The sequence below is a fragment of the Apus apus genome, chromosome 8 (assembly GCF_020740795.1).
Source record: "Apus apus isolate bApuApu2 chromosome 8, bApuApu2.pri.cur, whole genome shotgun sequence".
NCBI lineage: Eukaryota > Metazoa > Chordata > Aves > Apodiformes > Apodidae > Apus > Apus apus.
Window position 1 is genome coordinate 23,238,723 of NC_067289.1, and position 25,933 is coordinate 23,264,655.

General features: G+C 38.5%; 2 long non-coding RNA genes across 13 annotated transcripts in view; one reads left to right on the plus strand and one right to left on the minus strand.

Annotated features, from left to right (window-relative positions):
* Window positions 1-16,328, plus strand: part of LOC127387949 (uncharacterized) — an 86,271-nt gene extending 69,943 nt beyond the window's left edge. For 6 of the 11 annotated variants that reach the window (XR_007890241.1, XR_007890249.1, XR_007890243.1 and 3 more), the window contains 6 exons: window positions 5,172-5,334; window positions 9,542-9,636; window positions 10,976-11,145; window positions 13,365-13,709; window positions 14,720-14,838; window positions 15,724-16,322. This is a non-coding gene — a long non-coding RNA (uncharacterized LOC127387949). Of the gene's footprint in view, window positions 1-5,171; window positions 5,335-9,541; window positions 9,637-10,975; window positions 11,146-13,364; window positions 13,710-14,719; window positions 14,839-15,723 lie in introns of all 11 variants that reach the window. The other 5 variants (XR_007890250.1, XR_007890251.1, XR_007890245.1 and 2 more) reach the window with 5 other exon arrangements.
* Window positions 16,329-19,172: 2,844 nt separating this feature from the next.
* Window positions 19,173-24,881, minus strand: LOC127387850 (uncharacterized). 2 transcript variants are annotated; one of them, XR_007890225.1, is made up of 4 exons: window positions 24,150-24,881; window positions 21,872-21,959; window positions 21,453-21,655; window positions 19,173-19,273 (listed from the first exon to the last, which is right to left on the minus strand). It is a non-coding gene; the product is annotated as an uncharacterized LOC127387850 (long non-coding RNA). The 2 variants fall into 2 exon arrangements; XR_007890224.1 differs by lacking the exon at window positions 19,173-19,273 and having other exon boundaries at window positions 20,430-21,655.
* Between the last annotated feature and the right edge of the window lie 1,052 nt (window positions 24,882-25,933).

Genomic DNA, 25,933 nt, shown 5'->3' on the forward strand with positions numbered 1-25,933 from the left:
GTCATTGCCCTGGGCAGGTTTCTACAGCATGTCCAGCTTCTCTGGGAATCAGGCAACGCTCTGGAATAGGTTTAAGAGGCTGCAGAAAATCCCAACAGCACCATCTGATTTCCAGGGCAGCCTGAAACTGTGGCTGGTCACACCCCGTAGCTCAGAGGTAGCTTTTGTAACACACAGGGTCTGAGGGCCAGTTGTGTCACTCAGGTACACCTGGGCAAAATTGTAGAGTGTTGGACATTTATTTCAGAAGGCGAAGAGTTTAAATTGACATGGGACACTCTCAAAAACTGATCTGCCTCTGCTGACATCAGTGACAAAAGACACTGATTTCAGTGGATCTGTTTTTTATTGCCATGCTCCTGGTACTTTAACATTTCCTTCTGTGCTTGTGCTCAGTTTGAAGAATAGGCTTAAAATACTGTATTTTTCTCCTCAAAGCTTTCCTTTTCATAATCACTATAAAACCAGTAGAAAAAACAAGCCAGCCCATAAGGACTCACACCCCAACTCATCACACTAATAGTTTTAATTCCTTATTTCCTGTGTTTCTTTGTCTGTCTACACCTGGCTGTTATTCTCTGTGTAGACTGAAAGCTTCGTTTGTTTGGTTTGCACAGCACCTGGCACAATTGATTCCTCTCCCTAGAGAAGAGCTTCTAGGTGCTGAGATGGTTAAAAAAAAAACCAACAAAACAAGCCAAAACCCCCCAGCCTTGTCACCTTTTGCAGGAAGAATCAAGGAACACTACACTAAAAAAAATTGCTTTGACAAGATGAACATTTATATATATGTGTGTGGTTTTTCATTAAGACCTTTGAATTTGGAAATATCTAATGAGCTAAAATAGTATAATACTTTATTATAGGGATTCTTTTTATCTCATTGTTTTATAGAAGAAAATAACTAAAAGGTCAGAAACATTTCAAATGTCCTAAGATGATATTAGATGGATCCTGTATTTAACTTCTGAGTTACAATATTTAAATGTCAAGAGTCCCCAGGAAAAATAAATTATTCATTATAATTAGAAAATGTAATTTTAAAAACATCATTTATTGGTGACTGAGCAGCATATTCAGTGAGAATGTTTCTTCCTTAGTACAATAGCTGTGTACTTTGAGATAATGTTCTAATTAACCTAATTGTAGCTACTGTGTTGAACTGTAGGTTGAGATCCAAAGTGTCATGGCAACTAGTAGAAAAGCTCTGCAAGGCTCTGCTTTCTCAGTAGAGTCTCAAGAACAGATCTTTAGTATAGGAAATAAGGAGGTAAATCTTCTTAACAAGATAAAGCTTGAACCAGGAAAGAATTTTCCCCTTTGCACTTGATGGGGAAGCATAAAATTAGGAATTTCTGCTTCATTTTAATTAGCATAAACCATCATAATAACACTACCCGTAAGTGTTTGCTCTTCCTGTCTGGAGGAAACCTCCCATGCTCAGGAGATTTCCTGTAAATCACTGAATATTAATTTTATTTATTTTATTGAAGACCATTTTGCACAGTCAGCTTAGGAGAGGGAATAATTATTTTCTTTCCCTTGCAGGAAAGATCTTATTTAATACTGTGATATTAACTAAAAGGAACTCCATGACATGCTGCTCCAGTTTCATGATCTTGCTAAACTCTAGAGACTGCAGGAAGTGAGAATTGCAGGAAATCAGAAGTGTATATTTTAAATATGTCTGGCTTGAATACCTGATAGTGTTACATCTCTCTGTTCACTGCAACTTGTGTAAACTCTCATTTCATTAGCAGTTGTAATGCTAATTAGAAAATTGCTTCTCTGTTTAATTCATAGAAATATATGATTCTGTGCAGGCTGAGTAATGATTGCAAAACTACCATCAATTCAGAAGAGAGCTTTGCATGACTAAAGATCACAGTTCAAGTCTCATCAATTATATGAGTGTAAAATGTAATGGATTGGGGTCTAGTCACACCCTGGTGCTCTGGTAGTATCATCAAACAGAGTAATGCTTTTTACTGGATTTCCCTTAAATTAGCAGCCTTGACTAATATACAAAGCTTTCCCTCCACATCTCTTTGGGTTGTTTTGTTGTTTTTTTTGGTTGGTTGGTTGGTTTGGTTTTGTTTTGCTTTTTGCTTGGTTGGTTTTGGTGTTTTGTCTTTTTTTGCTTGGTTGTTTTGTTTTTCCTGAGAGGTAGAGTTCATGAGTCTTGGACTTCATTTCAACCGACTCCTTATGTCTGTGCTTTCTGGACTTCTCAAAATAGTGTTCCGTGAGATTGTAATTTCATTAACTTGTTATACTCTCTGTCATTAACCAACTGATTTTAGAAACAAATATTTATGCTTTCCATTTGGTTTTCATATGCTTGCTTGGGAAGTGGGGCAGCTGGGAGCAGCTGACCCCACCAAGGCCCTGACAGACATGGAGCTTGACCTCAGTTGATTACTGGAATTTTCTGCTTCCAAACACACTTTCTCATGTATTTCACTTCCTGATCTATCTATCATTCTTCTTTTCACAGAGAAAAGCTTTCATCAGAAAATGTCCTTAATGCATGAGTTTGTGTTATGTAGCTGGAAAACACAGACCCGAAAGAGAAATGCCAAAATCTAGAATGTTTTCCTCTCTCCCCTAGAATCTAGCCCAAAGGGCAATTTATGAGAAAAGAAAAACAATACTCTCTAGTTAAGATTCATAGCTTCATGGGAAACACAAGATGGGATAAACCAAAAGTAATTGTCCCTTGAATTCAAACAGAAGAACGTAATGTCCTTTGCTGTGGCACATTTTGGTAAAGGCCAAATAGGTGTCCTGGTGTTCCAATAGTTAATCACAAAGCACATCTTTGCCAGGCTTTTGGCAATGGAAGTTGCCCACCCCACCCTTTGACATGCAGAAACAAGTACTTGCATAAATGAAGCCATGAATCTCCAGCTCTGCCATCACTAGACACAAATGTAACTTGTAGTCATAAACATTCATATTTGTAAATTAGAGCTGGTCAGGAGGTAAATCCAACTAAGATACAAATGCAGAAGTGGTGACTGATGCAACACACTGCCTGGTCAACTGCATCTCATTTCCTCTGTGAGACTTTGGGCAGTTAAAGCAAATCTCACACTGAAAAGTCCCGACTGCTCCCCAAACTACTGTGCCAGCTTTTATGAGGCCTGATATAAACCTTGACAAATCCTCCATGAATGAAATTATTTGCAGTCTCCAAAGTTCACTTATTTTGCTTTAAATTAAACCTGTACATATTTCTACACTTTTTTTTCTTTTATACCAAAGCATAAATATTTCCTCTAAACAGTTTTAAGCACTCAAAAGAATATGTAATTTTATACTTCCTAAACCTTTTCTGTAAGGAAAATAACATAAGAGCTCTACAGAGATTAAGGACTCAATTTAAAAGCAATCAAATCCTCATTTTTCCATGAATATTTAGACTAGTGACTTGCCAGAAGTCAAACCTGAATCCGACAAATTCCAGACTTATTTGGCCTCAGTCAAGGACCATCATTTCCTCCTGTCTCTGCTTCTACATGGGATTTTTTTTCATGCTCTGCCCACCCAGTATAACCTGCAAACACATCTGCTGCCCCAGCTCTGAGCAAGAGCAGAAACAAAAAACCTCAGGTCCAAGAGCAGCAGAATAACTGATCACACCACTGAGCTGCTTGTTCTCCATCCCTCTGCAACCCCCAGAAGCAAACGTGAACTCAGAGAGAGGGATTCACAGAAACAGCATTTTATATCTAGCAAAAGGCTGTGGAGTTTGGAAACTAAGTCTCATGGCAAAGCTGATTTTGCAGTTTGTCAAATACAATGTCCTGAAGCTCCATTCAGCTTGTTCTAATTTACAACTAGAGGTTTTACTTCTTTTTAGCCTAAGACACAGTTTAACAACAAATCAAAAACTTAACTGGTGAAATTTGAAATTATTTATTAATGCAATTGCAACTTAAAAATTTTATTTTTATTTTTAAATTCCCACCTTCTTTCCCAATGGGGGTTATTAGATCTTCAGTTTCTGCTGTGTTCCTACATGTGTTGGAGTATTGCATTGTCTCCAGCTGCTGGGAGCTCTTTTCCTCCTAAAAAATGTCAAAAGCTGTTTAGCTAATTCTTCTCCTACATGTCATCCTTCCTCATTTATTCTCCCAGTGACAATGACATCTTTTCCCTGGACACTTACCCTCAGGCTCTCACCTTATTTATTTCTTTCTCTGTCTTGCCTTGAGGAACATAATAAACATGAGGACCATGCAGAGGGTTCCTCACATTGGTTTAGATTTGTTTAATCTGCTTGGAGTAGTTGTGTAGGTCTGGCCAAAGCAGGTTTACATGTCTCAATTTTTATTTTTCTTAAACATATGTGTAACTTTGTGATGACTGAATGAAATTATTTTGTGACTATAAGGTCCTTTATGACTTCTGAGTCTGTCCTCTAAATAGCACAGCCATAAGTTTTCATCCATTCCACCACCATGTCCATCCCACTGCTGAACTGCACCTGATCTTTCATGAAGGTGCTTGAAGTTGACTTAGGGGATTCAAGGACATCCAGAAGCTGACTTCATATGTTTAAAAGGTTTGACTTAGTTTCCCAGCTGATTCAGAATCACTGAAATTCAAAGACAGTCATTCCATGAAGGTTCAGCAAGAAAAGCTTTCCTTCTCTAGGGCTCATAAATGTTTTGTTCTGGTCCATTCCAAGAGAGACTTTTTCTTAAAGAAGAAGCCAGAGCTTTTTCGTAAAGAAAAAATGCAACTGCAAACCCATGCATACACACACAAAACCAGAACACCCTTCTTTGGTAGTTTATAAAAAAAAGAATTAATTTTTCTTTGATAGTTATGTTGAAAACAGTTACCTTTATTGGGCAAGAGAATTCAAACAGATCTTAGATTCTGCATCTGTTTCACTTATCCATCCGTTTACCAGTGTTAATGGACATTTATTTGAAAAGAAAAAGAAAAAGAAAAAGGAAAAGAAAAAGAAAAAGAAAAAGAAAAAGAAAAAAAAGAAAAAGAAAAAGAAAAAGAAAAAGGAAAAGAAAAAGAAAAAGAAAAAGAAAAAGAAAAAGAAAAAAAAAAAGCAGTCTGGAAATTGGGATGGTCTGTAAGTCCTCCAGGGGAGCAGTCAAGGGCATCATTATAACAACGTTTGACATGAGCTTTTATCCATACAGGAATTTCCACAAATCAATGTTTTGTGGGGCAACTTCAAGGCACTCCTGCAGTTTTTCCAGCAATGGGTGGTGACCCTCAGGTTCCTGATGGAGGTTTGTGCTGGGAGTGCAATTCTGATGTCACGTTTACAGAAATAAGTCAACACACTCTGCACGTTTTGAGGTAAGGAGCAAGATTGTGGTGCCATTTAAACAGCCAGGGAAGGTGAGAAACAGCAGCAATCACAGGAATCTGAAGTGCTGAAATACACAATTAGAAGAGGTGTCTAAAAACTTAATGGAACGATGACATGTTGTCACCAGCACCTTAAATGCAATCCCATAATGACATTTGCTATAAACCATGTCAAAATGAAAAATAGGTGAAAGCTGACATGCAGAGGGTCTGAGGGTTCTGTGCTGCTGGTGGATATTCCTACAGAAGCAAAATGAGTGACAGGAACATAAGCTGCAGTGGTGATTGCCCTGTAATTAAATGGAAGCATTAAGAGATCCAGGTAACAAAACGTGGAACAGGACTTGTGAAATATGAGCAAATGTTGACTCAGTAATTCTGCTGAAAGGTCCAAGATTTAGGTGTACCAATGCAGCTGGTTGTCTCTGCTGCCAAATTTGTGCCTCCTGTAAAACAAAACTGTCAATTCTTATTTCCCCCATGTTTTTTTCCCCTTAATGAGTCACATCACATAATGGTTTATAGCTCTTTGGTAATTGTGAAGGACCTTGGTAGTGCTTTTTCTAACATAACAATCTCACAGTCCCACTTTCCTGGACTATCTCTGGTTTTCACTGGGAATAAATATTTGCTTTTTCCCTGGCTGTCAGATTTCAGCTGAATTTTCAGTGTAATAGACCTCACATTATTTTAGGAGATCTGTTTTCTTACAAAATTTATAAACTGATATTTTAGCTAGATAAATATATATATATATAATAGAAATATAAGTAGATTAATAGATAATAGATAAACATAAATAGATAAATAATGAAAAACTGGTTTATTTTAGCACAATCAGCATAATCAAACAGGTGCTGAGTTCTCAGCTCAGGAGCCCAGGACAGAAAGTACTTCTTGTCTCCCACATCCTTTGTTTTACTTAGATTTTATTTTGAACTAATCTGACTAGAGATATAAAAATGTAATGATGAAACCCTAAAATACTATCCATGTGCTCCAAATACTTCAAGGTTTCAACAGGAGCTACTGAGTGTTTCCTACTGTTTAACAGTAAATAGGAAGTGGAATTTATTAAATAACTTCAAGTAAGGTTCTTAGAAAAAAAAGCTTTTTTTTTTCATCAAACACATTTTCTATTATTTACAAGTTAGTAGAGTTAATTTTAATAAGCTGAATGCAAGTAATACTAAGAGTAAATATTTCACCCCACATTCTGTATTGAGTGCAGCAGACCCTTACTAATCCACATTTTGCTAATCCTCACACTTTATAACTCACACAAAAGAGTCTCTCCCTTCACCTCCTGTCTCTTTGCAAAGATTTAATATCATAATGTTTCAGTGGCTTCCCAGACTGTTGGAATCTCATTATTTATACAGCATAAATAATTAAAATAAACCCTCTTTTTAAAATTAAATGAGCCATGCATTTCTGAACTAGTTACCTTGGTTATAAATCAAGCCAAAAGATGATCACCTCTTATATGCAATTAAACTATTCTCTGACCTCTTGCACCAAGGCTTCAAAATTAGGAAAGTCACCCAGGCAAGGGCAGACTGGATGGGATGCAGTATGGACAACTTATCTGTCAGCAGGATGATGCCTTTTTTCTCCCTCCTGTTTTCTTGGAAGCCAAAAGTCACAGGTTTGGGTGAGAATGTGTCCAGGTGTTTCTGGTGCTTAATCAGTTGTTCACTGTCACACACACTGGGACTGTTGTCACATCCTTGCTCCCAGTGACTGGTGCTTGTGGAAACCTCAGATTTATTAGTAAGCAAATACTTTTCCCCAAGCTCATACTTCCCAGTTTCTATTCCACCAGGGAATAGAAGGTGTAGCCAAGGCTGAAGAGGAGCTCAGGTCCAAGTAGCTATAGAGTGCTTGCCTGGCCCAGAAGACACAAAAACCTTTTCAAAAGGCTGACTGCTATGAAGGTATCTTGGAAAGAGGGTTCTCCCTGTGATTGCTGCTGGTTTAGGTAATTTACTAAAATAATACTTCTAATTTATGACAGAAGCATTGAATGGTTTGTGTTGGAAGGGCCTTGTAAAGGTCATCTCGTCCAACCACCCCTGCAATCAGCACAGACATCTTCAACTAGATCAGTTTGCTCAGAGCCCTGTCCAACCTGACCTGGAATGTTTCCAGGGATGTGGAAATTTATCATCATTTTCATGTATCTTTTTAAAAGATGAAAACAATGAGGGTACAAGACAACAAAGTCAAGGCCCAGAGTGCAGTCCATCTGGCAGTATGCAAGAGGGGTGTTTTGTTATGCAGGGAAAGTTCAATAATTTGGATTCATGGCTTGTTTTAAACCTCATAGAGTAATATTTGTTCTGAGTTACCTGAATAAATCTCTGTTTAATCCCTTGGTGATGACAGTCAGAATTTCTCAGCTCCAAGCTGTATGCATTAACACTTAGCATTTGGAAATCCTGATTAGCAGCACAGACAGTTGGAGGGGCAGAACCAAACCATTGCTTGGTTGTAGCAACAACAGCTGCATAAATAAAACATGCTTCCTTCACCAGTCAGTGCAGCCACTTGGGCTGGGTATTTGGTGGCAAAAAATGTTTATACAACAAAAATACCTCTCCTAAAGGTGTTTAATGCCTCACAGCCAGCAGGGTGTACAGGGTTAGGCATGAGCTGTGGATATGGAAGGAAGGAATATGCTGGACTCGTGCAAACAAAATTCAGATGAATTCAGTTTGGGTTATGTGGATGTAATTCTAATAGCTTGGGCTTTTTTTAATGTATGTGTTAGCTGAAAATAAATGAGATTTGTTTGATGTTTGGCATTGCAGCATGGATAAAAGATCTGTAGCAAATAGCTAGCCTATTGTTTTGATCCTGTGTTCCAACAGGAACAGACTAAGGTCTCAACCCAATCCTCAGACACACAAAAAAATTCTGATCATAGCACTGGCTTAAGGAAGGGTATATACCTCATTTTTTTAATTTTAAAAAAAAGAAATAATAATTCATTTTTTCTTGTATAAAGTAATTACTTTCTTTTGCATCATTCTGCTGTCAAAAAAGGAGCTATAAAAACTAGCACACAAAACTTAAACTGAGAATAGCATGACACAGTGGATGCTTCATGTAGAACCGAGGGGAAAAAAACAGATGATGTACTGTCATTAATCAGATAAAACCTGAAACATTTCAAATTCAACAGAACTTAAATATAGATTGAGGTTTTATTAGCTATTTGGCTGGAATTCCTGGTCTTCGCAGTAGCAGCTGCACACCTTAGAAAGCACAAACTGGAACAAAAACCAGTTTATAAAAAGTGTAGAAACTTCAGCAAAGGAGAAAAGTATGGATAGGAAAAACTCCGAATGCGAAAAACCGGATACATCTTTTTTGTTGTTGTTTTATTTTCAATGAAAAGAGGATTAAACTTGAGAGTGCTTAAGTTGTCACTTTCTGAGAACAGGGGAAAACGTGCTAAAGAGCAAAAAGGGTATAAGAAAAATATTGCCAGATTATCTCACACGTTTAGAAATAATACCTGAGTTAAATGTATAAATTAATTAGAGAATTAATGTTTTCACTACCTTCAATTTATTCCAGTACTCAGATACCAAAATACAGGCAGGATAAAATCATGTTATTATTCTGGCAGATCAATGGACAGTTTCTCCACCAGAAAGCTCATTGGTTTAGCCACCTTTGCCTCCTGGATAGGCAAATTAAGCCCATAAAATAGATCACCAAAATAGAGAGTTTTGATTTTAAATTTCTCTAGTGAAAGGGAGAAAGTTTTAAAGAAATCAACAACAGACTTTGTATCAATCTTGAAGTTCAAAGGAGACTGTTAGTGAGAAGGGCAGGAAATCTGACTCCTACGGAGGTGGGTCATGATTAACTTGTACCAAGAGTTCAATTTATCCTATTTTAGCCTCTCTTTTTCTTCCTCCATTACTAAGAAAGGATCCTTCATATTACCTGAAGAAGCAAGAAGTATAAATATAGTGAAACAATATTTTTTTCTTGGCTGGATGACTTATGTATGTGAAAAGATGACACTATAACTCTTAGAACCATTATCATATTCAGGACAATGTGATACAAAAGAAAATTACACTTCTCCAAAAGTTTCTTTCAAGATTAATGACAAAGTGTTTATATATGAGCATCAAGTAATACTGAACTAAATGCTGATTTATTTATTTTTTTTCAGGAAGGTCTGGAACTGGTTGCAGATTCATACTGAAATTAGCCAAACCTTCATTTTACTCAGATGGGACTTTGGGAGCTCCTCAACTTCCCTTCTCGGTTTGTACTTTTGTGCACCTTCAGTTTTCTGGAAAGTTCTTTGTACTGCCATTCTTCCCCTCAACATATGGCCAATGAATAGGAAGCAAACAGAGTGTGAGACTGTTAGGGTCTGATTGCCCTTTAAAATGAACATAATTATTTTTATATCAATATTGTTTTCAGACTATCATACTTAACTGTCCCGTAAACTAAGAAATAAATTCACATGAGCAAGCACTTCCTGATCTCTTAGGAGTGAGAGTCAGAGAGCACAGAATGATGGAAAACAGTATGGATAATACAGATTAAAAAAAAATAATAATCTGTGAGCATTTCATGAGCACAGTGCTGCACTTTTGGGTCTTCAGTGCACTATATCTTGCCTTTCCTAGATAACTTCTCTGCGCAGGGTTTCAGCAGGCCCGTGCTCCAAAGGAATGGGCCAAGTCATCAGGTGGTGGGAATGAGTAGGAATTCCAGGCTTGCTGAAATGAAAATGCAACACACACCATGTGCAGAGGCTGCTTTAGGACTGAGTACATAAAGAGCAGAAACATTTGTTCAGGCTTCTCCAGGAACGCTTTATAACAGTGAAGGATCAACTTATTCTTTATGGTAGAAGCTACTCAGCTGTTCCAGAAGTCATTTGTAGCCATTTTTTTCCAATCATTTGGTCACTCAAAACACAGAAATGTTTTCCTTTCGCAGTGCTGTGCCAGTTCCTGTTTATTCCTTCTGACATTTTGTTTTTTAAAAAACCTGCAAGTCTCTAATTAAAAAAGGGAAAATGCACAATTAATTACAAATCAGGAGTATTTTGAAAGCAGGAAAGAAAATAAACAACTCTGGTGAAGTGAACAGATGGGTTTACAAGCAAAATTGCCATCATTAGTATTATGAGTCCTATAATTAGTTATTAAAATGACAATACACATCTAACATTAATATGAGATAATGGAGTGTTATTACAGGGACACACAAAGAAAACTTGAAAGGTGGTAGGTAAGGATAACTGAAGCCTGACTTCCTGCTAATATCTAAGTTTGATTTGCAAGACTCTTGTGGAGATATATTCTGATTTTGTGGCCATAATTCTGATTTCCCAGGTTTTAAATAGAACCTGGCCTCACTGGTATCTCCATATCGCAGTGCTCTGTAATATGAAGAGCATCTGCTATATCCATGGCTACCCTTCCCACAGTCCCCAGAGCTCTGCCAAGGCTAAAGTATTCTGTGCTAGGTCTAGCTCCCCTTGAAACCAGTAGAAGGTTGTTTGCTCATTTGGCTTTAAGTGAAATGAATGAGGATGAATCATGTGTATCTTGTCACCTGTGGCAATTGCTCCCTGTGCCAGCAGCGCTGTGGACATCCAGGAATGTCAGAGCTCTGAAAAGGATCCTGCCACCAAAGAATGGCTCCAACCCACCCTGCATCTACTGCTACCAGAAAACAGGTGTTCAGCAATCCCTGAGGGAAAGTTTGGGTGATTTGAAGCCTTCAAATGCAGCTGCCCCTGTGCAGGTTCAGGTACCTTGTGCTTTCTGAGTAAGAAATCTCCGCTGTCTAACAACACATGATGTTCTGGTTTATTTGATTAGTCTAAATCTGGCTTTGTGGTGGGATTTGGGCTCTAAAATCTTACCTAGAGAAGATTTTTAGAATGATGTGTGGATTGAAGACTGGCATAACTGTTTCTGAATAAGACTATGAGCAGGTGGAATGGCCTTTTATTATTGATAAAGGTATTGATCTCCTTTAGTCCCAATGAGTACGATGCAGGCAAGGGTGTTTAAATTGTAAGGAAAAACTATAAACAAGGTAAAAAAGTGCCTTTCCACAGCTCTTCTAATAGGTTGAGGTTTATACAGGCTTGAGATTCGAAGCCCAACATGTGCAATATAGGACTAAGCAAGTGTAAGTCAAATCAGGGAATTACAAGGAGTTGACAGGTTACATGAAGCAAAAAAACTAAGCCTGATCAAGAAACACTGATATTACTAATAGAAAACTAAAGTCAGTAATAAGCTGCAGTCATTTTTTTTCTCTTAACTTTGAGCAATTTTGCTTGGATTACAGAACTAGAAAATCTAATTGAAACAAGTGTATGGTTAGTTCCATGTAATGGCTCTTATGCAGTCCAAGATACATTAAGAAGAAAAATGTTAATTGCCAATGTGCTGAATATACTGGATTGGTAACATTTAATTGTAAAAAGAGATCATTTTGAATGGCTGCTATTTTCCTGTCTTCCTAAAATGAATCTACCAACAAAATAACACACAGTGTAAGTGAAGTTTGAGTTCAAAGATGTAATTTCTAATTCAAGGAGGCATTAAGTATATGCTTAACTTTGACCAAATGTGTAAAGCTATTAACTTCTAGGACCATAAAGAAAAGCTTAAAGTTAAATGGGTGCTTATTCACACAGGGCTGCCTTCTTGAATCTTACTCCCCCTGCCAGTATTAGGACTCTCTTTAGCAGCCAGTCCCATGGTGATCAGTGAAACTGATTGCCAAAAAACCTCCAAAGCAACAAAAAAAGCCCACCCTGTTATTGACTATGAAAAGTAGGCATAACCCAGTTGTAGTGTTTACATATGGGTTTGTTATCACAGTGAACAACATCTCTTTTAGCCAATATTAGACATGAGTGGTGAAAAATTGGGGTTAGCTCTTGATTTATGGTGGCTCATAGCTAAAAGCAGGCAGGTAGCTAGGTGAATGTTTATGAAGGCAAATGAGAAGTTGCTTTTAAAAATCAAGACTCATGTTTTTGAGGATCCCTGGGTAGCCTGGGCAGTAAGCTGGTCTAACACAGTCCAGAGTAAAATGGTTTTAGTTTTTTTCACAAGAGTTAGCTAAAGGGAAATCCAGACTTTTAATTTTGAGCCCTAAAATCTTCTCTACCAACATGAACTGGGGAGAACACCAGCAAATCTCAGTTTCATACAGGTGTGTCACAGCTACTCATGATGGTTAATAAATGGGCCTGCTGTTCTCACTTATTGTTCACTAATTGAAGATAATGAACTATTTGTGCTAATGATGTACTCTCTGTGTCTCAAAATCAGACCGTGAACTTTGTTTTGTCGAGCTTTGATTTGCCCTGCACCACAGACCAAAATCTTCCCACTGACTTTCGCTTGTTCTGTACAAGCCCAGAGTCAATTCCAGCTTATCAGTGACAGACAAACCCTTTCTGTCAGAGGAATGGTAAAATTGTTACATTGCATCTTGATTTTTCTGTTTTGAGACATGTAGTTATTTTAATCGCATACACTCTATTGGCACTAAATTTCTTTATTATTCTTTATTATTCTTTAGCACTTAGGAATATCAGTTAAAATTCCCCATGGAGGTAGAAGTTATGTAGTGTTGCCCTTCTTTGTTTTCAAAATAATCACACTTCAAACATACAACCTCCAGAAACTAAAGCCTCCTCTAAAAATTCATTTCCTCCTTTCCCTTCAAAATAAGGATATTGCCAGAATTTCATGGATTTCATGTTCTCTGTAATTCTTTCAGTGATTGCTTCAGTCTGTGCTCAGAGAATAAGTACAAACAGCTCAAAAGAATTTTAAAATGGAGTAGAAATGTAAAATGCTATCTTGAATTTTGCATTACATATACCACCCTACTTGGATTTCTTGCTAACTACCCAAGTACATAACCACGGGATCCCCAACCCCTTATTAAAGGTCAGTAGAGATGTGATTGCCCTGATTCTTTCCTCTCTCTCTCTCGAGCTCAGTCCCACTTGCCAGCTGGCCAGCCCTCCCTTCCTTCTTGTTTTTCCAATGAACGAAGTGCTTAAAAACCTGAAAGCAAACAAACCAAAGAGGCCTTGACATGGAGATGACAACCACTGGGGATCAGAGCAAGAGCCACGGGGAATCACAGCTGCGTGGCTCCATCTGCAGCCTCCACCATCTGCAGAGGGGAAAGCAACTGCAGCAGACAAACTGCAGCAGCAAGAGCTGTGTTTGCAAAGGAGAAACACTCTTCTTGCCCAGCACCAAAAAAGGAGGGTTTGCATCATCACCCATGAAGAGGAGGAGGATTTCCTGCTCAGACCACTCTCCTGCCATAAGGTATTTTCTATATGTTGTCAAATTCCAAGCGAGGGTTGAGCCACCCCATCCTGGGTCACACACCATGCACTCATCTAGCCTGAGGATTATCCAAATCAATTAAAAGAGTTTATAGGGTGCAAGTTCTTGAAAACTAGTTTTCTTGAAGAGAAAAATAACTTTCCATGTGAAACCTGCAGCAAATTGGACAAGTTGTGAAATCGAACCATTAAATGATGACATGCAAATAATGTTCCCCTGTCATTTGGGTTTCCAAACTCATATGAAATCTGTAGCCAAGGCTGAAACCAGATATAATATACAACTTTGTTACAAGAATAAATGTTTTCTTGGAGTCCAGGAAAATATGCATAATCAAGCTCAGGATAATTTGCTTGGATGCCTGGCAAGCCAGTCTGAATTCAAGTCTCTCATCCATTTTGGAAAAGGCTTCTGGAAAGGAAAAAAAAAACCAACAACAACCCACCACATTTTGCCTCAAACAAATGTTGGTGTGGATTGTTGAGTTATCTGAAAATATACCTGGCACTTGAACCCTCCTGTGAAGTATTTGGTAGTCTTCATTTTTGCTGAGGTCTTTATTATAGCAGACATTCAAGGTTTTAACAGAATTGACTTTAACTGGAATTTATTGGCCAATTTCCCCCTACACAAACACTTTTTAATTTAAAAGGACATGTTTCTTGAAGTTTGGTTTCAGCCCAACTGCTTCTGCTTCGTGAAAACCCCTTGAAATGCAGTTGTACTACTCACTTAAGGAGGAGTTTTTTGAGTCACGGCAGTGGGTCTAAGTCCATAATCCTAAATAACAGCTTAACCCTTGCAACAAAATATATTGTGGCTCTTTGGTTGGTTTTGCTTTTCTAAAGCAATTTCCAGAGATATATTTACTTTGAATATGCATTATTCCCTAAAATGCAACTTTTCTTTTCTTGGAGGTTTTATTTCTTTAAGGGTCAGAGGTGAATATTTAGAAGAAGGCACGTTTTTCTGAGTTGTTTCTCTTGCAGGTTGCAGATGATGCACAGGAAGCAAATCTTCTGATGTCTTGTGAGCATAAAAATGCTAGATCCTTACATGGTGCAAAGGAAAGGAGCTCCATTGTCTTCAGGTTACTTTCATGGCTGTGGTATGGCTTCTGATTGCCTTTGTAGATATCTTCCACCCAGCTGTCTTTGTTTTGACCAGTCTTTGCTCAGGGAACAAAAATAGCAGCTGTAATACCTGGCACTGGACAGAAAAAAAACTTGGAATGACAGAACTGTGGGTAGGGAAAAAAATGTGATGTTTGAGCTAAGTACATGGGTGAGGTCTATAGGTAAATGATCCATAATGTAATACTTTAGAAATGGCTTTAGCTTGTAAACTCTTTTTCTTCAGTGAAGTTTACTTTTAAACACTGTTTTTTGGACAATAGACTATTTTGCTGTCTTGCATTGCAACACTTCTGCAAGACACGTTTTATGTGATCCAGGTGCTCCCATCATGATTTAAACATTATGACATTTATTATTAAAATATACTGTCATTTGTTACCTGACAAAGTAATGCTAACTCATGAATAAAGTATCCTGGCTAGCTATGGAAATCAGATGCCACCAAAATGATAACTAATTCCCATGCCATATGAGCTTCAATAGTAGCACTAAATAGTAACAAGTTATTCAGCATTTTATTCCTTACAGATGGCATTAAATGTTTATTTCCCAGCATAAGGCAAATAAGTATTCCAATTACAGATAAAAGGGAAGGCATGCATCTTTTTAAAGCTTTACAGCAACGGGTTTGGCAATGCTTATAATAAACAAAAGGTTTTTACTTCAAGGAATTGAAGATTAAATCTGATATATAGCTGAAATAAATAATACAAGCATCTTATGACTGCTTGCAGGATAAGATCTTAACTGTTGTCTGGATAGGATTAATAGCAAGGAGTTATTTGGACAGTGAATAGGAACAGGAGATTATATATTCAAACTGTGAATCTGTAATTTAGCATTCTATTTTTTTTCAGTCTCACATTTGTCACAAAGCTTCAGCAAGTACAATGGAATGTATCCATCTTCTCACTTTAATCTTAGAAGAGGAGTTCAAATGTCTCTGGGTGTGTATGTATCTTCCATACATCTTTTTAATGTAGTCTCTCCTGGGGTAAGAAGTATATGGAGCCTTAACAACATGTCTTTTTTCCAGAAAGAATTCTGTTGAGATTAAGTTCCTCTGTCTGCATGTTTATCAACATATTTTCTCATTGAGTGTTTTCTTACTTTTCCCTTTGTGACTTTTTATCTAAAAGTAATTACTGAATTTTCTCATCAGAACAGGGCATGCCCCTCTAAAAGGAAACAAGTACCTTTTGACAGTACAGCCAGGCCATTACCAGTCTTACTTTCACCTGAAATTCTTTGATTTACTTCTTTATCACAGGATATCTTGTTTTACAGCCTGAATGTCTCTTTTTGGATGAATTGTCAGATACAGAAGGAAGTCAAGAACCTCCTGTTGTACATGGCAACAATTTCCATAAAATGTTTCCATTGTAGGAACAAATAATCAAATTAAAATTTGGGATACTGATTCAATCAAGGAAGCATGATACATCATCCTGCTGAAAAAAAAGGTATGTATTTATGGTAGTTTGTTAAATTTTCATTCAGACTTGCAGGTTAACACTCAAAGAACAGAAAAACGCCTATTGCTCTAGCTTTGATTTTTAAAATTAGTGCTGTGAGTGATGTGAGATGAGAACTCAATTGTCAGGAGTGCACAAGAGATGAATTTGTAGTCATTCCCAGTTATTTTTATGCCTCTTGATTTCCTTATATTAAGTGTAAAAAATAGACACTTCATGCATAGAGGTTTCTATGTTTAGTGCTGGAAAGGGTAAAAGAGGGGAAAAAAAAATCATGGTAGTGAGCAGAGTGGTCTGTTTCACTCCCAACTAATTGGCCTTTTTTTTGTAAAAAGATGACTTTAGAAGATATTTCATAATTTCTGCCAAGTGTGCTCTTGGCATTGGCTTGTCTGAGGCTGAGCAACTCACCTTCCAAGTTCCTCAGCAAGAATCAAAGAACTTAGTGTTTTCTGGTTTGAAACAAAACCAAAACCGAAGACAAGCCTCCTTAGACCTGCTGAGCTGTTTCCTGCCTATATCCCAACACCAGAATTAGCATGATGAGGCTATTTATGCTTATAGCCATATAAGCTTAGATAATATGTACCTGGAGATAAATTTGGCAGTGCCTTGCATAATGCTGTAAGAACTGCAATATGGAGGCTGAGGAATAATTGAAGCTAAAAGCCTCAGTGGTGAAACACCTTCTTATTCTGCAGGTGCACAGAGTGTAATAATGTGATCTGGAGATGAATTTACTGTATGGGAAATTAGATGGCACCTGAATTTGGACTGCATACCTGTTTGTGGTAAATAATCATGAACATAGAAATGTTGGGTGTGATTTCTGAAAGCATAAATATGTATGAGCATTGGTATGCAGGGGGGAGGTGTCAATGGAAGGAGCCTTGCTCAGAGGTGGGCTGTGAATATGCAGCAGCTGATCTTTACTCTTTCCCTGAAGTCTGTAATTCAGCGTTTTTTATTTTTATTTTTACATCTTCTGCTGTGCACAGAGCAGCTGGCTACAGCACCAGCAGTTACCTTCAAAGCCTCTTGCCCTAGATTCCCCAGCATGGCAGGGATGAGGCTGGATCTTTTCCCTGCTGAACAGACCAAGGCTGAGATTTTGCTGTATCACAGTACTGCATGTGTGCCATGCTGTGCTCTCTGCTCCTTCCGTGGCAGCCTGCTGCTCCTCTGGATGCCAGAAGTTCCTGTGTGGGAAGCATTTGATAGTCCCTGCTTTTGCCACTCCTGCTGGCACAGCCTCCTGTGCTCCTCTACCCTGGATGATGCAGCAGGGGGCATAAATATTTCATTCTGCATAAAATAAGCACTTGTTACTAGCATCTGTATAAAAAGGATGGTTATATTACATGGTCATGCAAAGGTAAGCAGAAGTAAAACAAATGAGGACATGAGACAAGCTGTGGGACATCTGTAATTGTTTTTTCAGGGGCTGGGACCATGGTCAAGAGGAGGCTGCCAGCACCCAGACAGCTCTGCTGCAGGGATGGGGCTCCTGCCTTCCACGGCAATGGGAACAAATGGGGACTCTGCTTTGCACTTACTCCCAGGTAAGTCTTAGAGTTCAGAGAAGAGTCCTGGTATTTTCTCTTCGTTTCCCAGCTGTGAATGAGTAAGACAACTGGAATTTGAATGACAGAAATTGGCGGCAGAGAAAGATCCTGATTTATGGAGTGTTAATTGTTTGAGGTTCACTGAAGCCCAGCTCTGACATGACCTCAGGAGTGTGTTTCTGCTCACAGAGAGACAAATCACACAGTCTGCACAGCCCTTTCCTATCAGCAGGGGCAAAAGAACTTCATGTTCATTGTCTTTGGCATGACACCACCACTTAATCTCTTTCCTGCTAGCCAAGAAAAGACCTGCATTTTTAATGTTCAAAAGAAATCTGCGTTTACTTTTTAAAAACTCCACTTGAATACAGTTTTTAAATGCTAAGTAGACACCTAATGACAGATAAACAGCATTATTTTATGGTTAGGCATAACTTTTACTAAGTATGCACATCATTAGAGTGGTTTTTACAATATAAAAAGTTTTACAATGTAAGTAGTGCAACTATTGGGCAAGTGGTTGAGAGAAACAAAAGTATGAGTTAAGTTGCACCAAAAGCTCTCTGTGTACTGTGAATAACACAAGTGTGTAAAATACTTTTCCTTTCAAGTTGTCTTCAAGATGACTTTTAACTCACTGTTATTCATAACCATAAGGTTTAAACTGGTAAAGTTTTTGTCATGGTTTTCTTGTGGGTTATACAAAGAAACACTTCACAATCAAAAAACCATAAAAGGCCATATATTGAAATAAATATTTCTTTGCCAGGCAACAATCCTATCTGGAGTAGATGTCCCCTTTTGCCTCAGTGTCACACATGTAAGTGTTTTATAAGAGCCAATTAAAATGAAATGCAAAATGGATGTTCAGCCTGTGTGCTCTATTTTCTGAGAATAGAACTAAGTTCAACCATTCAAACCTTTCAAAGGTATTTATCAACTATTGTCATGCTACAAACATCCTCCTGGTATGGTATGCTTCAATCACTTTATTTTTATAATAATTATAAATGATACTGAACATGATCTGAAATAATTTGTGATATACCAAGGAACATATGAAATTTTGTTCTCCCCTTCTACATAACAAATTGAAATTTATGTTTTGAGGTTTTGAATAGTTATAAAAGAAAAAGCCTATAAAGTATAGCCATATAACTTAATGAAGTTCAGTCTTGCTCCTTTCCACATGAAAAATGAGAGAATATAAACCACTCATTTTTACAATTAGGTATTTATTTTAATATAAACATATTAACAGCAACAGGAAGAATTGCAAACCTGGAATTACCAAGTCAGCGCAGTATTTCCGTTTCTCACATACTTGTGGTCTTCTCATATCTGGGATGCTGATGTTTAGCAAACCTCTAGAAAAAGCATAGATCTGCATTTAAGAGTCATTCCAATGTCATTCTCTATAAACTTTTCCTAGGAAAAACTCCTACAAGGAGGAGAGCCTTGGAGCTGGCTGTGGGCAGCTGGTCGTGCAGCGCTGGGAGATGGGAGGTGACTCTGAGGCCAAAGGGTTTAAATGAGTAAAAAAGGACCTGAAAGAACTGATGGGTTGGGTGAGGTCATTAAACTGAGACAGCTGGAGAAGTCACTCCATCTAAAACTTTTAACTATAAGTCTGTGACTCTTTGTTTAGAAGCCAAATGTTCTCATTTCCAAATCTGTTTTAAGGGAAATTAAGCATTCAGCATTTTTAACAATTTTGTCGATCTGTAGACAGATATGGATTACCTAGTACCCTTACAATTTAATAGCCTTTGAAAATAGCCTTTCATTTAGAGATAAACCTAACTCAGATTTCATTCTGAGAAATAATTAAATGAGCATGAACATTAAAAAAACCAACAAGCAACAAAACCCCAAAAACCATAAATTATTATATTTAATAAATAGCAACTGCTAGAGAAATAAGGTATAAAATAAGTAAACCTTTGCTTTATACATGTTTACTTTATGTGAAATTGTGGGTTAAATTTAGCTAAAATAACCAGGATTAAGAAAATGTGAATGTTATTTTGAATTATCTTTTGTACTTGCTTCTGTTTTAGCAATATTGCATCATTTTTAACAAGTGCCTCAATAGGGAAAAAGTCCAGTAGTCATCACATAGAAAAAATACTGGGAACCTTATCTCCTGGAATAAACTGTGGCTATGCCTGACATTTAAATATTTTTTTATTATTGGAATTACCTCCAAAAATACCTATTGCAGATACCAACAATTAGTGGTAACAATTATGCAGTTTACATTTCAGCACTTCTTTCTCTCGCTTTCTTTTTTTCCCAGGGAATACTCAATAGCCAGATAAGGAGCTCATTGCTGCTGCCAGGAATTTTTATGTAAGGAATTACAGCTGAGAACTCAATTACCTGTCAGATATAATTCTATTAGGAATGTATTCACTGCTTTGTTCTAACGTAGTCATTTACCCCACTACAGTACCATATATTGATCATTCTCCAAGTAGGGACAAAACCCTTTCTGAGACGTACTTGTGCGTGTTCCAACAGGCCGATTTCTACTTCCTGCACATTCTGGGGCTCAGCAAAGAAGATGCTGTGGCTGATGGAGGAAGGCAGACACCAAAGCCTGAGGAAGCTTGCTGTATAATTGACAACCGTGCTTTCGCAGCATTTTACAAGGCAGTAACACAGTCCCCAAGTGACCCAGTGGTGCAGCCAGAGGCTGCGTGCGTGGTTCCAGTGAGGGAACAGGAGCAGTGCCAAGAGCATTGTTGCAACAGCCCCATTAAATTAGGGTGCTATAAATGCTTAATTAAATCAAATTTACTGTGGATCCTTGCACGTGGTAGGGAAAATACTGGCATCGTTTTTAGGAGAATGAGGAGATAGTGCCAGCAGAGACACTGGTGGGGTCACCGCCCTGTGAGACTGCCCATGACGTGGTCTCCTGTGCAATACACCAGCCTGTGACACCAGAGGGGGCTTTCAAGGTGTAAAAGGGACTGAACTGAGAAAACCCATCTCTAGTGTCCACGTAGTGGGATGTTGATGTTATCCTCAGTGCTACCATCTCTTCTGAATTTTAGAGCTAGAGATTAAGGCTCAGAAAAACTAAATTAGAGGTTGATGTTTCGGTCCCTGGTCAGGCTTGAGGGCTGTGATTGCTCTCCTACTTTTCTCTATAAAAAACAGATGGAAAGATTTTCAGAAGATGTGCATTCCTCATCTTACAAATACTTGGGAAAGTTACCTGTGAAGCCCAGCAAGAACTGGGAAACACTGGCAGGACACTGGTGTGGTTCCTGAGACAAACCTCCATGACATTCAAACACGACTGCTCTCCTGAGACTTCCAGATAAAGGTACTAACTTAATCTAACTATTTGGATGCACTTGCCTGCTTGCACAAGCAACTGGATGGAGGCCACCAATTCAGTTTGTATCAATGACCAAACAGCTGTCAGATTGCCTGGGGTTTGATCACAAGCCAGCTTTCAAGCAAGGATCTAGAGATGAAAGTCTGTGGGTGTGCAGTTATTGATCCCCTTAGACCTCTTACCGTATATCTCACCTCTGCTGAAGTGCACGCAGGGAATGAGGGTGGCAGAATGGCAGCAACCAGAGTGCCCCTACTTCCTTGGCAGATGAAAGAAACTACTAAAAATGTTGCTCCTGCTGCAGAAACCAGTTTGGACTTTCAGTTCTGATGCCAGTGCCAAGAAATATTTGCCAGCTTGAGGCGTCAAGCGTCTTGCATCACGTCAGCCAGAAATGCTGCAGAAATGAAAGATCGTGGTGTAAACCAAAATCAATAATATACAATGAGAAAGTGTGGGAAATCAAATTTAAATAACAATAGAGACACAGATGCTTGAACCACAGAATCACCGTGGTTGGACAAGACCTCCAAGAGCACTGAGTCCAAACATCCCCCCAGGGGAAAAAAACAAAACACAAATTAGGAAAAAAAATATTAAAAAAACAACTAACAAAACAAACCTCCAAGAGTAAACTTCCACTCCTGTGTTCCTTTAGCTGTGTGCTTCAGAAGACACTGTTCTGCTTTGAAGCTCCAAGGCTGTGAAACATTTGCAAAGGGAAAACAATATTAACAATCAACACAACTGATTAAGACAACTGGTTGGAAAGAATTCAGTGTAAACCCCAGCATTTTTAACTGAGAAGTTAACATCAGGCTGCTGATTTGAGATGTTGACAGAAACAGGATGAGCTATTTTCTAACTAGTTCTATTAAAAACTTTTCTCACTGGATTCTGGTAAACTTAATAAAGAAATACCCTTCACAACACTAGAATTTATATAAGCAGCAGACACTTGTCAGTAAAGCTGGTCTGAGTCTGGTACTTGGGGCAGTGCAATTTACAAAAGCACAAGATTAAGATCAATATTTGGCCAAGGCCTTACAGTAAAACGGAAAATAATTACAGGCTTCTCCAAAAAGAACACTTTGTTCAGTGGGTTCACACTGCCAGAAAGGAGCTATATATTGTTATGATAGTATTTGCATCTGCTCATAACTCTTATTTTATGCCTGTATTTCCCTCATGGCACACACAGTGACACAACCTACTGTGGCTGAAAGAGAACCCATATTCCCAAAATGTCAACAGGGACAGAGAAGATCAATACAAAAACACAAGGCAAAAAAGCAGGTGCAGAGAAGGATCAGCATGCTCAGTGGTAGTTGGCTTTTAGTTCCTTACACTTATTTTCAAGCAGCAAATTTGTATGAAGTATACTTTCCATAGCAGATAAAAGGAATGTTAATATTAAAGCCATACGGATGCAGATCATCTTGAAAGACCACTAGTTAATTCCTAACAAAACACGTTGGTTTTGTTTGGTTTGGTTTTTTTAAAGATTGATTGATAGATCCAGCTAGATGCGACTTCATTTTTCTTGCCCTCCTTCCTTTGAAAGGACTATTGAGGCTAAAGAAGAGGTGAGACCACATCTTGAGTCACATCATCTCTTCTGGAGTCCTCATGCCAGGTTCTGTTGCGTGATAACTGCATTGATGAAGTGAAGAGCAAACAGAGAAGACATTCAGTACTGAAGAGGATTAGACTGTTCTAACATGACAGAATATCTTGGGTGGCTATTGCCAGGCTGCTTCAGCAGGATACTCAAAGGGATCTGTAATACAAACCAATTTCCTAGTTTACACTGAATTTCAACTTGTGGTTGCATTGCTCTCTTGGCACAGAGCATCAGCAGCAATAATGAAGGGATAAAAGAACAGTTGTTCCATTTTATAAAATGATTATATAGTTTCTCAATAGAGAAAATGAGAGATCAAAGAACAGGAATTTTTGGTGTTTTTTTGGGGGGGTGAGATCTAAGTAATTTACAAGGAAAATGGAACCTCTGGCTGGTAATCTTTCCTGCTCTTTTCAATCAAAATATTTTAGGTTAAGACAGAACAATCAAAAGGAAAATAATAATAACCACCTCTTATTTTATTCTATAGTTCCTGTCATTTCCAAATATAGGTTCTATTCTGCCCTTGTGTAGTTGAGCCTTTTCATCCTTGCCATTTTAGTTGAGCTAATCAGTATTTTTGGTCAATGTTGCTGCAGTTTTTTTCATCCAGTTTTCTACATCATCTCTTTTGCTTAATTGGAACCAAAATAGGTTGGATTGCTGGACTGAATGGAAGTCATTTTTGCCAGTTCAGCCTTACACTGTTGCCGTGCTGCCACACTGCCTGAGAGAGATTTTGGAGTTCAAGTATTTCATCCTTCCACTTCTCTCTCCACCAAGAAAACCTGTATCATTTTGTAACTTCCCAAAAGATTTTTGCCTAGTTGTCTCAAGATGATGTGTGCAATTCAGAAGCTGATAGAAAAAGCAAAGATGTAAAGATTTTCCCTTCAGCAACCGCTGATTCACTGAAATGGAAACAGTTTATACAAGAGCTTTGCTTTTTGACCATTTTTTGTAACAGGAATGAGGAGCAAAAGTAATTTGAAAGCAGGGGGTGTGTGTTTGTTTGCTTTACAATCTCTTTGTATCGTTAGACTTATAGAATATTTCTAATGAACAGTACATGAAAGTGCAATGCAACAGACAACCCATTCCTACGCAACTTGAAACGTATCAGCTTCACAGAGCTGAAATAACCCCCTCCTTGAAAGAGGACGGGATTTGAAAGTCACTCTTTTAAGCCTGTTTAGAGCAAATAAAAAGCCCTTTTGATATTTCAGGCCTGAAACTTTAAATATCTCATAAGCTCTAAAGGTAGTACCTCAAACCTGGGTGCCTCCCACGCTGAGCTCTCAGGGCCGCCCGCTGCAAACTGTTCCGGAAGGAGGGCTGCAGGATGCAGGCATCTCACCCCAGCTGCACCAGAGCAATCCCACCGTGCTGCTGCCTTTTGCTTTGCCAAGAGCCTGAATTTCTCCTGCAGCTTCAGGTGGAACACCTTGATCCTGGCCAGAGAGGCACTCAGCTCAACTTCTCACAAACCCCCGGAGTCGCTTTTCCAGCACCCACTCCAGGGATGCAGCAGGGAGAGCAAGGACTCCACGAGTAACACGGGGCTGTAAACAAAACCCTCACTTCAGGCAGAAGCAGAGCCCAGGGAGTTTTCTGCTGGAGTTCCCTGTGTTTCAGCTGCTGGATGGTGTCAAGTGGAATGTGGAGCAAAACAATAACATCTGAAGAGATGCTGGTAGAAGATTGTGAAGAGGACTTGAAGCTTTTGTTGCAGAACTGTCATTTGCTGGAGAACTTCATGCTGGAACAAGCATTTTCAGCTCAAGTGGGTCAAGTATTAACTCAGCCCCTTTTTTTTTGGCAACAAGAACACAATTTTTCATAATAGTAACGTTATTTCAATGTATTGCAAGAAAGTACACTGTTTATTACAATTTAGGAGTTTCAGTACCATTACACTGCAAATATCAAAACCAGTCACGTTATTCCTATTATTTTAGAGCAAATATATCTTAAAAGTGCAGTTATTCATCCAGGCTTCTGGTTTTAAATAAGAAAAATATATGTACCCTTAACTTAGAGTGATAAAATAAATTGAAGGTACTTCTTGCCTTGCAGACTTCAAAGTGAAGTTGTGAAGTAATAGGAGTTATGCTCCTTCCCAGAAATATTCATAGACTCTACATTCTTTATTCCCAGCACATATCTCTGGATGTTGCTGTAGCAATATAAAGATGTATGTACAGGAATCTCTAACTAGAAGTTATGTTTGAGTGGGATTGAGAGAGAGGTGGATGGTGGAGATTAAAAGCCCAAATGTCTCTTTGGCCTTCCCATCTGAGATGCTTAAAATTATGTGTGGGGCAGATGCCAGTTCAGAAATGGCAGATGGTAGTTTTTGGGCATTAGACAGCAGAAGAGATTCAAAGGGAAAAAATTCAGGGCTGAGAGGTGCCCTGCAAAAAATCAGCTCTCCAAAATAACTGTGCTAGGAACACTTCTGCAACTGGGGAAGCCACATGACAGAAAAGATGTAAGAAAATACAGTTGTTACCTTCTGCAGATGCTACTTTGCCAGACTCCTTTTGTAACTCCTCTGACAGGTCACCTTGGCCTCAGTATCTGCTGAGACTAATTGGTATGGAGCTGGAGCTACCAGGCTTTAGCCAAAGGTCTGTCAATACACTGCTGCAGAGCAAGGAGCCAGCTCTGCCTTCTCTGTGCTTCTTCCTAAGTAACACCAACAGAGACAGAAATGTTTAGTTACTTGAAGAATAAATGCAAAGTGCTTTGAAAATTAATAATAATATTATTATTGTAGCAGCAGAAGCACATACTTCAGCAAACCCAGAGAAACCTGTGAAGAGGCAGAAGGGCCCATCTCCTTTCTTATTCTTTTTCTGTAAGTGGTGTCTGGGAAAAGCTGTGCTCCAGGTACTTATTTGGTCTCAGGCTCTCAGGTCTCTGTTGTAAATGTGATCTCTTTAGAGCATGGAGGATAAGATTCAGCTGGAGATGAAAACACATGTACCTGCAGGCTGCAGCTTGCCCTTTGGCTGTTTTGCTCCTTTGCCCTTCACCCCAGATAACAAA